This window comes from Ursus americanus, chromosome 16 (assembly GCF_024610735.1).
Source record: "Ursus americanus isolate L20-20 chromosome 16, mUrsAme1.1.p, whole genome shotgun sequence".
Taxonomy (NCBI): Eukaryota; Metazoa; Chordata; class Mammalia; order Carnivora; family Ursidae; genus Ursus; species Ursus americanus.
In genome coordinates this window covers 2,911,285-2,924,422 of record NC_142142.1, presented here as the reverse complement: position 1 = coordinate 2,924,422, position 13,138 = coordinate 2,911,285, and the positions used below count along the sequence as shown (strand labels likewise).

At 39.6% G+C, this 13,138-nt stretch overlaps 1 pseudogene; it reads right to left on the bottom strand.

Annotated features, from left to right (window-relative positions):
- Window positions 1-336: 336 nt before the first annotated feature.
- Window positions 337-767, bottom strand: LOC123782723 (MICOS complex subunit MIC10-like; annotated as a pseudogene).
- Window positions 768-13,138: the final 12,371 nt, after the last annotated feature.

Sequence of the window (13,138 nt, the reverse complement as noted above, 5' to 3'; positions counted from 1 at the left end):
AGAAAACACATTCATAATCCACCCATAAAGGTGAAATTAGGTTTTGGGTATTTTCCTGTAGCATTTTTAGGTCTGCATATGTATTTGTCTTTGTTTTTGTTTTGGGTGCCTACTCTTAATTTATTGCTCTTAAGACCACCTCCTTGCAATTTCCAGAGAGAAAATACAAAATAGGAAACAGACTTCGTTTCAGATACACAAACAGTGTGCTGGAGTTTCAAGTATTACAGATAACATTGTTACGGAAGAATGTCAGCTTACTCCAGGGCAGGCAGTATTCCTAAAGAATAAACATCGTTTCTCTTTTCCTCGCACTGGGACGTTCTCAGGTGGAAGTCACTGCGCCTGCTCCTTGACATACTTTCCATGTAGAAGAAAATGGAGCCTGGAAATCATGCTGACAATTGGAGTAGGTCATTCCCAATCCCAAGCCAGAACCAAAGACTATTGGCCACATTCTTCTTTGAAAGAAGCTAAAGGAGATAGACCGGTGATGGGTAGTAAGGAGGGCACGTATTGCATGGTGCACTGGGTGTTATACGCAACTAATGAATCATGGAACTTTACATCAGAAACCAGGGATGTACTGTATGGTGACTAACATAATATAATAAAAAAATTAAAATTAAAAAAAAAATTGAGTCACCTATGGAAAAAAAAAAAGAAGCTAAAGGAGAAAACAAGTCGTGATCCAAAACCAGTACCTGCTTCACGACTGCATCTGCCCCTCGCGCGTCCCACTTCCTGCCGAGCTCTGAAGCCGACATGTTCCTCCACACGTGTTGCTCTTTGTATGTGCGTGTGCACAGACTTATGGCCATGGTACATGAACAACTTGGCTTTCTAGTTTTTTATTTGCCTTGTGAATGTTTTTGAATGTTACTGATTTCTTGAAGGATATGATTTATAATGGCTGCAATATTATTAGTCTTTCAACATTTAACAATTCTTTTCTATTGTTAGATAATTAAGCCTTTTAAATAACACCTGTCTCAAAAGCATGAACTCCAGGGGCACCTGGGTGGCTCAGTCAGTTAAGCGGCTGCCTTCGGCTCAGGTCATGATCTCAGGGTCCTGGAATCCAGCCCCATGTCAGGCTCCCTGCTCAGTGGGGTGTCTGCTACTCCCTCTGTCTGCTGCCCACCCCTGCTTGTGTGTTCTTTCTCTCTGTCAAATAAATAAATAAAATCTTAAAAAAAAAAACACCTTGGTAATCTTAAAAATAATAATAATAATAATAACATGAATGCCAAGTAATAAGGTTGCTTAAGTCAAAGGATGTTAATATATAACTACTTTGGTATACTTCTTCAAAATTATTGTCCAGGCAGGATTTTAATGCTAGTGTAACCCTCACTAACACTGAGCATTATAGCTTTTTAAAAGTTCTTTCAAATTTGGAATCAGGAAAACATTGTTTCATTGTTATTTTAACCAACATTTTTTTCATAACTAAAAGATCAATTTTTTTGGACATTTTTTGCTGCTTTCACCTCTTTGGTGAATTATCTGTCCATGTCTTTTATTCACTAGTATCTCTTGAGGTAGCAGTGTTTCTTCTTGAGTTGGCAGTAATTTTCTTTTATTTACTTATTTTTTAAATTTTTATTTAAATCCCATTTAGTTAGCACACAGTGTAATATTAGCTGCAGGTGTACAGTACAGCGATTCCACACTTCTGTACATCATCTTGTGCTCATCACAAGTGCACTCCTTAATCCCCATCACCTGTTTCACCCCCCCCCACCTCCCCTCTGGTCACCATCAGTTTGCTCTACAGTTAAGGGTCTGTCTCCTGCTTTGCCCCCTCCTTCCACCAACATGTTCCTCTATTTTGTTTCTTACATTCCACATATGAGTGAAATCGTATAGTATTTGTCTTTCTCTGACTGACTTACTTCCCTTAGCATAATACTCTAGCTCCATCCACGTTGTTGTAAATGGCAAGATTTCATTCTTTTTGATGGCTGAGTAACATTGATGGCTGAGGAATATATATATATATATACACACACACAAACACACACACACCACATCTTCTTTATCCATTCATCATTTGATGGACATTTGGGCTCTTTCTATTTAGCTATTGTAGATAATGCTGCTATAAACACTGGGGGGCAAGTATCCCTTCTAATTAGTATTTTTGTATTCTTTGAGTAAATATCTAGTAGTGCAATGGCTGGATTGTAGGGTAGCTCTATTTTTAACTTTTTTTTTTTTTTAAGATTTTATTTATTTATTTGACAGAGAGAGAGACAGCCCACGAGAGAGGGAACACAGGCAGGGGGAGTGGGAGAGGAAGAAGCAGGCTCCCAGCGGAGGAGCCTGATGTGGGGCTCGATCCCAGGACTCCTGGATCACACGCCCTGAGCCGAAGGCAGACGCTTAACGACTGAGCCACCCAGGCGCCCCTCTATTTTTAACTTTCTGAGGCACCTCCATACTGTTTTCCAGAGTGACTGCACCAGTTTGCATTCCCACCAACAGTGCAAGAGGGTTCCCTTTTCTCCACATCCTCACCAACACCTGTTGTTTTTTGAGTTGTTAATTTTATATTCTGACATTTACATTTACATTACGACAGGTGTTAGGTGATTTGTCATTGTAGCTTTGATTTGTATTTCCCTGATGATGATTGATGTTGAGAATCTTTTCATGTGTCTGTGGACCATCTGGATGTCTTCTTTGGAAAAAATGTGTATTATGTCTTCTGCCCATTTTTAAATTGGATTGTTTGTTTTTTGGGTGTTCAGTTTTATAAGTTCTTTATATATTTTGGATACTAACCCTTTATCAGATATGTCATTTGCAAATATCTTCCCCATTCCATATGTTGACTTTTAGGTTTTTTGTCTTTTTTTTTTAAGATTGTATTTATTTACTTGTGAGAGAGAGAGTTCACACACCAGAGAGAGAGCACAGGCGGTGGGGAGGGTCAGAGGGAGAGGGAGAAGCAGACTCCCCTCTGAACAGGGAGCCTGACATGGGGCTGGATGCCTGAATCTGTAAATCTTGGCCTGAGCCAAAGGGAGATGTTTAACCGGCTGAGCCACCCAGGCGCCCCTGCCTTTTAGTTTTGTTAATTGTTTCCTTTGTTGTGCAAAAGCTTTTTATTTTGATGAAGTCCCAGTAGTTCATTTTTGCTTTTGTTTCTCTTGCCTCAGGAGTCATTATCTAAGAAGTTGCTATGGCCCACGTCAAAGAGGTTACTGCCTGTTTCTCCTCTAGGATTTTGATGGTTTCCTGTCTCGCGTTCAGGTCTTACATCCATTTTGAATTAATTTTGGTGTATGGTGTAAGAAAGTGGCCCAGTTTCATTCTTGTGCATGCAGCTGTCCAGTTTTCCCAACAGCATTTGTTGAAGAGACTTTTTTTTTTTAAGATTTTATTTATTTATTTGACAGAGAGAGAGACAGCCAGCGAGAGAGGGAACACAGGCAGGGGGAGTGGGAGAGGAAGAAGCAGGCTCCCAGCGGAGGAGCCTGATGTGGGGCTCAATCCCAGGACTCTGGGATCACGCCCTGAGCCAAAGGCAGACGCTTAACAACTGAGCCACCCAGGTGCCCGGAGACTGTCTTTTTTCCATTTAATATTCTTTTCTGCTTTGTTGAAGGTTAGTTGACCATATAGTTGTTGGTCCATTTCTGGGTTTTCTATTCTGTCCTATTGATCTGCATGTCTGCTTTAGTGCCAGCACCATACTGTCTTGATCACTACAGCTTTGTAATGTAACTTGAAGTCTGGAATTGTGATGCAAACTTTTGGAATCGGTTTGCTAGTATTTGATTGAGAATTTTTGCATCCATGTTCATCAGGGATAGTGGCCTATAGTTCTCTTTTTCAGTGGAATATTTATCTGGTTTTGGTATCAGGGTAATGCTGGCCTCAAAGAATGAATTTGGAACTTTTCCTTCCTTTTCTATTTTTTGGAATAGTTTGAGAAGAATAGGTATTAACTCTTCTTTAAATATTTGGTAGTATTCGCCTGTGAAGCCATCTAGCCCTGGACTTTTGTTTTTTGGGAGATTTTTGATGAGTGATTCAATTTCTTTGCTGGTTATCAGTCTGTTCAAGTTTTCTACTTCCTGTTTCAGTTTTGGTAGTTTGTGTTTCTAGGAATTATTCTATTTCTTCCAAGGTGCTCAATTTGTTGGCATATAGTTTTTCATAATATTCTGTTATAATTGTTTGTATTTTTGTGGTGTTGGTTGTTATATCTGCTCTCTCATTTGTGATTTTATTTATTTGAGTTATTTTTCTTTTCTTTTTGATAGGTTTGACTAGGATTTATCAATTTTATTAACTTTTTCGAAGAAGCAGCTCCTGGTTTCATTGATCTGTTTTTTTGTTTTGTTTTGTTTTTTAGTTTCTATATCATTTATTCTATATCCATTTTAATTTCTATATCATTTATTTCTGGTCTAATCTTAATTATTGTCCTTCTGCTGGCTTTGAGCTTTGTTTGGTGTTCTTTTTCCAGCCCCTTTAGGTGTAAGGTTAGATTGTTTATTTGAGATTTTTCTTGCTTCTTATGGTGGGCCTGAATTGCTATGTAGTTCCCTCTTAGGACCACTTTTGCTGCATCCCAAAGGTTTTGGACCATTGTGTTTTCATTTTTATTTGTTTGCATGTATTTTCAAATTTCTTCTTTGATTTCCTCATTGACCCATTCATTGTTTAGTAGCATGTTTTTTAACCTCTATGTATTTATGGTCTTTCCAATTTTTTCTTGTGGTTGACTTTGAGTTTTAGTGTTGTGGTCAGGAAAGATGCATCGTATGATCTCAACATTTTTGTACTTGTTGAGGCCAGTTTTGTGACCTAGTATGTGATCTGCTTTGGAGAATGGAATGTCCCATGTGCCTTTGAAAAGTGTGGGTATTCTGCTATTTTAAGATGGAATGTTCTGAATATATCTGTTAAATCCATCAGGTTCGAGTGTGTCATTCAAAGCCATTGTTTCCTTGTTGATTTTCTGTTTAGAAGACCTACCCATTGATGTAAGTGGGATGTTAGAGTCCCCTGCTATTATTGTATTATTATCAATGAGTTCCTTTATGCTTGTTATTAAGTGTTTCATATATTTGGGTGCTCCCATGTTGGTTGCATAAATATTTACAATTGTTGGATCTGGTTGGATGGTCCCCTTTATTATGATATTTTGCCCTTCTTCATCTCTCGTTACAGTCTTTGGTTTAAAGTCTAGTTTGTCTGTTATAAATATTGCTGTTCCAGCTTTCTTTTGATGCCCATTTGCAGGTAAATGCTTCTCCACCCCTTCACTTTCAGTGTGCAGGTAGCTTTAGGTTTAAAATGAGTATGTAGGCAACATACAGGTGGGTCTTGTGTTGTTGTTGTTTTAACCATTCTGACACCCTCTTTTGATTGGAGCACTTAGCCTATTTACATTCAGAGTAGTTATTGGTAGATATATATTGAGTGCCATTTTGTTGCTTGTTTTGTCTTTTCCAAGATTTTCTCTGTTCCTTTCTTGTCTTTGTTGCTTTTGGTCTTTCCTTTCCACTTGATTGAGAGTAATTTTAAAAAATATTTTAAGACTAAGACTTTGTCTATAAATAATTTTCCAAGTTGTCAAATTTCTTTTAACTTTATTTTATAGTAATTTATAAGAAACATGTTTTAGGTTCTTAAGTAATTAAGCCTACTGTTTTTCCGCTTTGTGATTTCTTCTTTTATTCTTGGAAAACATTTCTCCATCCTAGAGTCTATAAAATACTTATTTATAGTTTATTCTAGTTTAGTTTGGTCAACTTTTGTTTAGTTTTATTTTGTCTTAATTTTAAGCACAATACTAAGTCATTTCTAGATTCTAGCTTTATCTTTTGCTAAATACCTAACCAATTGTTCCAGCATCATTTGCTGAATATTCCTCCCTTTGCATACTGATTTACGATGGGCATGTAACTATATTTTAAATTCTACATAGAAGAGTGTTGGTTTCTAGAATCTTTATATTGCTCCACTGATCAAACTGTCAATTCTTGCCCTAGAGACACAGCATCTTGGTAACTGAAAGTTTATTGTAGGCTTTATTATCTCATAAGACAAATCTCTCATCATTAGTCTTTCTATCTTGTTTTATTTCATCTTTTGAAACTTTTTACTATTCCAAACTGTATACTTTAAAAATAAGCTATTTTATCTCTTTGTCAAGTAAAAATCAGAAGAACTCTTTTAGAAGATTTTTATTAGAATCACATTAAACCTTTCAATTATTTCAGAAGAATTAAATAACCACCTTTATAATATTTAGTATTCCCATTTGGGAACAAGGTATATTTCTCCATTTATATCTCTGTTTTCTAATTTTCTTCATATAGATGACACATGGTTTTCTAAATTATTTTTCCTTCCTTCCTTCCTTCCTTCCTTCCTTCCTTCCTTCCTTCCTTCCTTCCTTCCTTCCTTCTCCCAATGCAGGGCTTGAACACACAACCCTGAGATCAAGACCTGAGCTGAGATCAAGAGTCAGACACTTAACTGACTGAGCCACACAGATGCCCCTTCACAGATTTCTTATTAGTGTTTATTTGCAAATGTGCTTAATTATTTTTGGGGTGCCTGGGTGGCTCAGTCGTTAAGCATCTGCCTTTGGCTCAGGGTGTGATCCCAGAGTCCGGATATTGAGCCCCGCATCAGGCTCCCCGCTCAGCGGGAAGCCTCCTTCTTCCTCTCCCTCTCCCCCTGCTTGTGTTCCCTCTCTCGCTGGCTGTCTCTATCTCTGTCAAATAAATAAATAAAATCTTTTTAAAAATGTGCTTAATTATTTTTGATGGCGTAGAATAAAATAGTTTCGCCATCATAATTTAGACTAGATTATTGCTGGTGAAAAGAAGCACCTGCTAATATTTTATATGTATGTTTGCATCTGAACATCTTCCTAACTCCTAATTTTTTTAAAAGATTTTATTTATTTATTTGTCAGAGAGAGAGAAAGAGAACACAAGCAGGGGGAGTGGCAGTGGGAGAGGGAGAAGTAGGCTCCCCGCTGAGCAGGGAGCCCGATGCAGGGCTCCATCCCAAGACCCTGGGATCATGACCCGAGCAGAAGGCAGACACTTAACCGACTGAGCCACCCAGGTGTCCCTAGTTCGAATAATTTTTGTTAAAATTTCTTGAGTCTTCCAGATCAACAAAGCAGTGATTTGTAAAATACCTTTTCCCTTACTTTAATAGTGATACTGTTTTTCCCTTTAGCTCTTTCATTGTTTTGCAAATTTACAAAGTATTGTTAAATAGTATTGACATTAGGATTTTTTGTTGTTGCTGAATTTTAAAGGAAATGTTTCTGTTGTTTCCGCATTCAAAATGTTGCGTCTAGATTTTTATATTCATTATAATGTTAAGGAAATTTTCTCCCTTGCTTATTTTCCAAGGCTTTTCTCAGGAATATATACAAAATTTTATGGCATGATATTAGGGTATGTGTGGGAGTATCATGTTGCTTTTCTCCTTTGACCTATTACTGATGGGCAATGTTAATAAATTTGCTAGTTATAAATGCGCTTGTATTCTTTTTTTCTTTTTTAAGATTTTCCTTATCTGAGAGAGAGAGAGAGAGCAAGTGCACACAAGCAGTGGGGAGGGTAGAGGGAGAAGCAGACTTCCCCCTGAGCAGGGAGCCCAATGCATGGCTCTATGTGGGGGTGGATCCCAGGACCCCGAGATCACAATCTGAGCTGAAGGCAGAGGCTTAACTGACTGAGCCACCCTTGTGCCCCTACATAAGCTTGTATTCTAAGAATAAATTCCGCATACTATTTTGGGCATATTATCCTTCTAATATAGTACTAGATTATTTTCATTGGCTTATTGCAGATTTTTACATCTACCTCTAAAACGGCATTGTGGAAATTATAATCTGGCTACCCCCTTCCCCATACTCTAGATGCCTTTTGCCAGGCATCTCTCCCTTTTTTTTTTTTTTTCAAATATTGGGACCATCTAGTCTATTATGTAATTAGAATGAAAGCTCTGGAAGAGCAGAGGTCTTTGTTTTATTTGTTGATGATGCATTTAAAATCTTAGAAGTGTTCCTGACACACAATTGGTATTTAATGATATTTAAATTAATATTTCCTGAATAGATTAATGCATTCTCTCTTTTATTGATCTTTCTTCTTCTTCAATCATTTTATACTACAAATTACACATTCTTTGATTTTTTATTTTGAGTCTTTACCTGTTTAGCTGGAATAAGACATAGAAGTACATATATTATGGCACAATTTTTTTCCCATATGAATATAAGCAAGGTATACTTGCTGAACTTTTGACTACCTGAGGATTTCTTCCCGTTGCCATCAGGAATGGAAAAGTAGCTGAAGTCAAAAATCCTTCTCGTACACTTTTTTCCCTTCAAAATTGTAATGTACTGTTCCATTATTTCCTGAAACTCAGCATTGCTGAAAGCTATTATGAAGCTGGCCTTATTGTCTTCATTTACAACCTTTCCTTTTTGTTTAATGTCAGGATGCTTTATTCTTGAATTTTAAATACAATGACAAAAATAATACATTGGAGTCTTTAAGAATATACAGACGTATGTACTACATAAAGTGAAAATCCCTCTCACTACTTTGTCCTTCTATTCCCCTCTCATAGAACTCCTCCAAATTAACCTCACTCCTCAGCTATAACTAGCCTAACAGTTGGTTGTGTTTTCCTCTAAGTTTGCTTCTATATATTTCTATGAATATAGAGTTTCTTCTTTCTAAAATAAGATCATGTTCTTGTAACAAGGTGCCTGGAAGAGCAAATATTATATACTAAAAATATTTTAGTAATAAAAGCTGCCAAATTCTTCTTTGTGTAGACAGACACAGAGATTCCTCTTGAAACAGATTTTCTTGACCTACTGCTAGAATGCCCCTCCTTGATTTTGTAAATATTAGAGGACTAAGCACTTGCCGCCCTAGGGAAAAGAGACAATAGGGACTTTGGTGTATTTGCCAAGGCTGCCTTTTCTGAGTGTCCCTAAGTATGTAGACATATCTGGTCTTTGGAGTAGAAAGTGGAAAATTTTACATAGGAGCCATGAAGCTGCCGCAAAAGACAGATAAATGTTTAACCCCTTCTTGTTCAAAACTCTACATTACTAAAATCTCAGAGATGGATTAGGATGGTCCCAACCTAGCACAAAGGTCCCAGAGTAAACAAATGAAGAAGAAATTTTGGGTCTCTAGAAGATTACGAAGAAGCATGAGACGTACGACAGAGCTGGAGGGGGTGTAGCCCCAGCAACACGCTAGGAGGTTAAGTCAGTGCAGAGCGTTCCAGCCAGTGAGAAATTTTTAAGAATGGAGAATGGCTAATCTATTTCTAGGAACAGTGACGTCTGCTATCAAATTTGAGGGTATTTCCTTCACTGACTATAATTACCTTCTAATATCTCTAAGCCTTCAGTAGAAATCTGTTCTCTAAAATAATCTAATGTTTGTGGTACTTTGTGGGTATGAAGGAAGAGGAAGAGAGTCTATGCAGACCCAGAAGCAAAGAAAATCTTTCAGGAGCAGGCCGTGAGGAGGCAGTGGGCTTCAGGATGGAACACAACATCAGAATGCAGGACCTCCGTGGGAATCCGAGGGACAATACTACTGCCAGAGGCAGCTGCACATTGTACAGTATTACGATGGCTGCATGAACCATATTTTTTGGACAATAGGATAAGATTGAAAGATGGAGAATTTAGGAAGTACTGGATTGCAAATGCTTGAATTAAATAGTTCCCAGTTGGAATGACCCTGCTCTAAGGGGTGTGGTGGGTAGCCTCCAAGATGGACCCCAGTGATCCCCACTTCTCAGTGTTTGTACCTTTGTGGAAATCCCTTCCCTTGATTATGGGTTAGATGTAGTGATTCACTTCTAGCAAATAAAATACAGCAAAGGTGATGGGACGTCACTTCTGAGATTAGGTTACAAAAAGACGACAAACCTCATCTTAGGCATTCTTTCTTACTCACTCACTCTGAGGAAAGCCAGCTGCCATATTGTGAGCTGCCCAATGGAGAGGCCCACATGTTAAAGAATTGAAGGAGGTTTCTAGCCACTAGTTAATAAGAAACTTAGGCCCTCAGTTCAACAGCCTGGAAGGAAATGACGCATGCAAACAACCTCATGTGTGAGCTTGGAAAGGGATTCTCCCCCATCAGATCATCAGCTGAGACCATGGCCATGACCTGCAGCTTGACTACAACCTCATAAGAAACCTTGAGCCAGCTAAGTTGCACCTGGATTCCTGACCTACAGAGACTTAGAAAATGAACATTTCTTGCTTTCAGCTCCTAAGTTTTAGGGTAATTTGTTATTCAATAACAGATAATTCAGTGAGAGAAATAATCAAGTGTATGTCCGATAGTTGATAAATTTGGGAGAGGACTCTGATTTGGAATTTTGAATGGAATTAAATGTCCGCTAGAGCCAGAGTGTAGGAAATACAATGACGTGTTCGAGGATGCGTCATTGTATAAAGCAGCTGCCACAGGCTATGACACCGAAGCTTCCGTTTCCGTGATTCTGCTCGATTTTTGAGATATGCATGTAAATCTGTCTTAGTACAGACAACTCAAAGGCTCAGGGGGAGCCCAGCAAGACAGCCCTGACTGGTCTTCGCTTCTATCCCAGGGACATACCCTGAAGATACAGAAAGCTACGTAGGAATACTGTGCAGAAGTCTGGTAGATCCCAAGTAAAGCCAATTGCCAGAGTGTAGAGAGGGCCTTGAGTGAGGAGAACCCAAGAGGTCCAGGGAATTCACCTACCAACGGCTACAGAAGAACCACTCTCCTTGGACCTCTGCCCACTCCTGGCACACACCACAGTGTCCTCATTAGTCCATCTCTTTCTAGATGCTTTTAGGGAATTCAGTTCCCAGGATTCAACAGAGCCAAGGGCATCATATAGACAGACAGGGGAGCACCGTATCCAGAGATATCAGGTTGACAGTACGCAAGAGTAGAGGCAGAGAAAGCCTCCTCACTCTCATCAGTATTTTTTTTTTTAATTTTAGCCATGGGTTGTTACAACACATTCCCAGCGTTTCCCATCCTTATATTTGCCTGGTTATCAGCCTAAAAATCAACCAATATCTAAATACATAGTTGCCAAAGTTCTGTTCTATTTTAAATTGTGCTCTTATTTCATATTAACATTGCAAGTGCATGTCTAGAAGCTGGCTGTAACAGGGCCTGGTCAGTCAGATAGTGTGGGGTTGCAGTTAATACAGCGGTTTCCAGACAGACTGGTTGGATTCGGGCTCCGGCTTTCCTACTTACTGGCTGTGTCACCTTGGGCAAGTGACTGAATCTGTCCAGGCTTCAGGTTCCTTACTTATAAGATGGAGATCAGAATAGCACCCATCTGATAGCATTATTCTGAGGATTCAGTGAGTCAATGCTTGGAAAGTGCTTGGAACAGCAACAGCTCCACAAATGGGTCTGCTCTCTGTTGGCCATTAGATCTGTAATAGAACAGCGAATGATGGGGGTGGGGAGAGGGGTTGGGGGACAAGAAGAGAAACTTTAAGCTTGCCCAGTACAGAGTTCCTTTTGCTTCAGGAGTCATCCTGACCCAGAAACAGTGTAAGTGGTGTGACAGAAGGCTGTTTTGTGTTCCCTGAAAATCCCAGATTAATATTAACACTCATGGGTTAGTCTCTGGAGGCTCGGACTTGGACCTGTTTACATGTTAGCCCTGTTGGGCCTTAACTCATGCGTATTCACTCAGACAAGAATGGTTTAAACTGGGTGGAAAAGTCAGCCTTTTGGGACTTTGTTTTTTGTTTTATGGTTCTTTCTTTTGAAAACCAGATGATTTATGCTCTTGCCCCTCTGGGAGCAGAGCAGGTCATAAACTGAAAACAAATGTCTGCAGAAAAAAGAACTTTCCAGACAACAGTTCTTCTAACAGACAGAACATTATCAATTCAGTAGAGAAAGCCAAGCTTGCTTGCTTGCTTACTATTTTTTAATACTCTAAAAAAAACCCCAAACCACACCCCTGAGAGTGGCCGCTTTTCCACGGTCATCTTAAATAAAGCTTCACAGTGAAGCAACTCCTACCGCCAAAGAATAGGGAATGGAGGCCCAAAGACTGACGAGAGGCATGAGCCGCCACCTCCACAGAGCTTGTTCTTTGGGCTGAACTCAGCTACCTTGGAGGAAGGCTTCTGGTTTGAGGTGGGGCAAGGGACTTCTGCAGGGCATAAAGAATCCCTTCCTCTCCCTGAACTAATCCGCACGCACAGTGCACTCTCCGAGTCTCTCTCACACATCTTGCACGCACGTGCTACTAAATTTCACATTTACTCTAAAGCTGTGTGTATATGTGTATGCATGTATACACACGTGTGCACACACACACACACTCTCTCTCTCTCTAGTCAGCTGTGAACACTCACATCTTCAGGACACATTCACAAATACAGGCACATACGTGGTGGTCACTGTCCAGGTGTTGTGTCAGAGAAGATCATGGAGGGTGAGGAGATTACATCAGCTCAGAGGAGGGAGCTTTTTGACACAACTATCAAAGTAAAACTGATTCAAGCCCTTTGTCAGGATTCATGAGGGTCAGGTGCTAGGCCAGCAGTGGCTCCCTGCGGGCATTTATTTTTTTTGTCTTTAAATTCAGTAGTTTGGGGGCGCCTGGGTGGTTCATTTGGTCAAGCGTCTGCCTTCGGCTTAGGTCATGATCCCAGGGTCCTGGGATCAAGCCCCACGTAGGGCTCCCTGCTCAGTGAGGAGCCTGCTTCTCCCTCTGCCTGCTGCTCCCCTCTCTCTGACAAATAAATACATGAAATCTTTTTAAAAAATAAATTCAGTTGTTTGAGATCTGTCAAATCAGGGTAAGAAATTCTACCTGGTTCTGAGATCTTAGAACAGGAGAGAAAGATGAATTTCAGTCCTCAGCCAGTTAGCCTGTATTTAATGGGTGCCTACTGTGGGCCAAGCGGTGCCCTGGGCACTGGGACAGAGGGATGACTGAGACACGATTCCTACCCCATCGTAGTCCAACAGTGGCAATGAAACCAACACACGTGAAACATGAAACAGATAATACAAGGTCAAGCTTATACTGTCAGTGCCTACAAGGACCTGGTCTTGTCAAACATGTT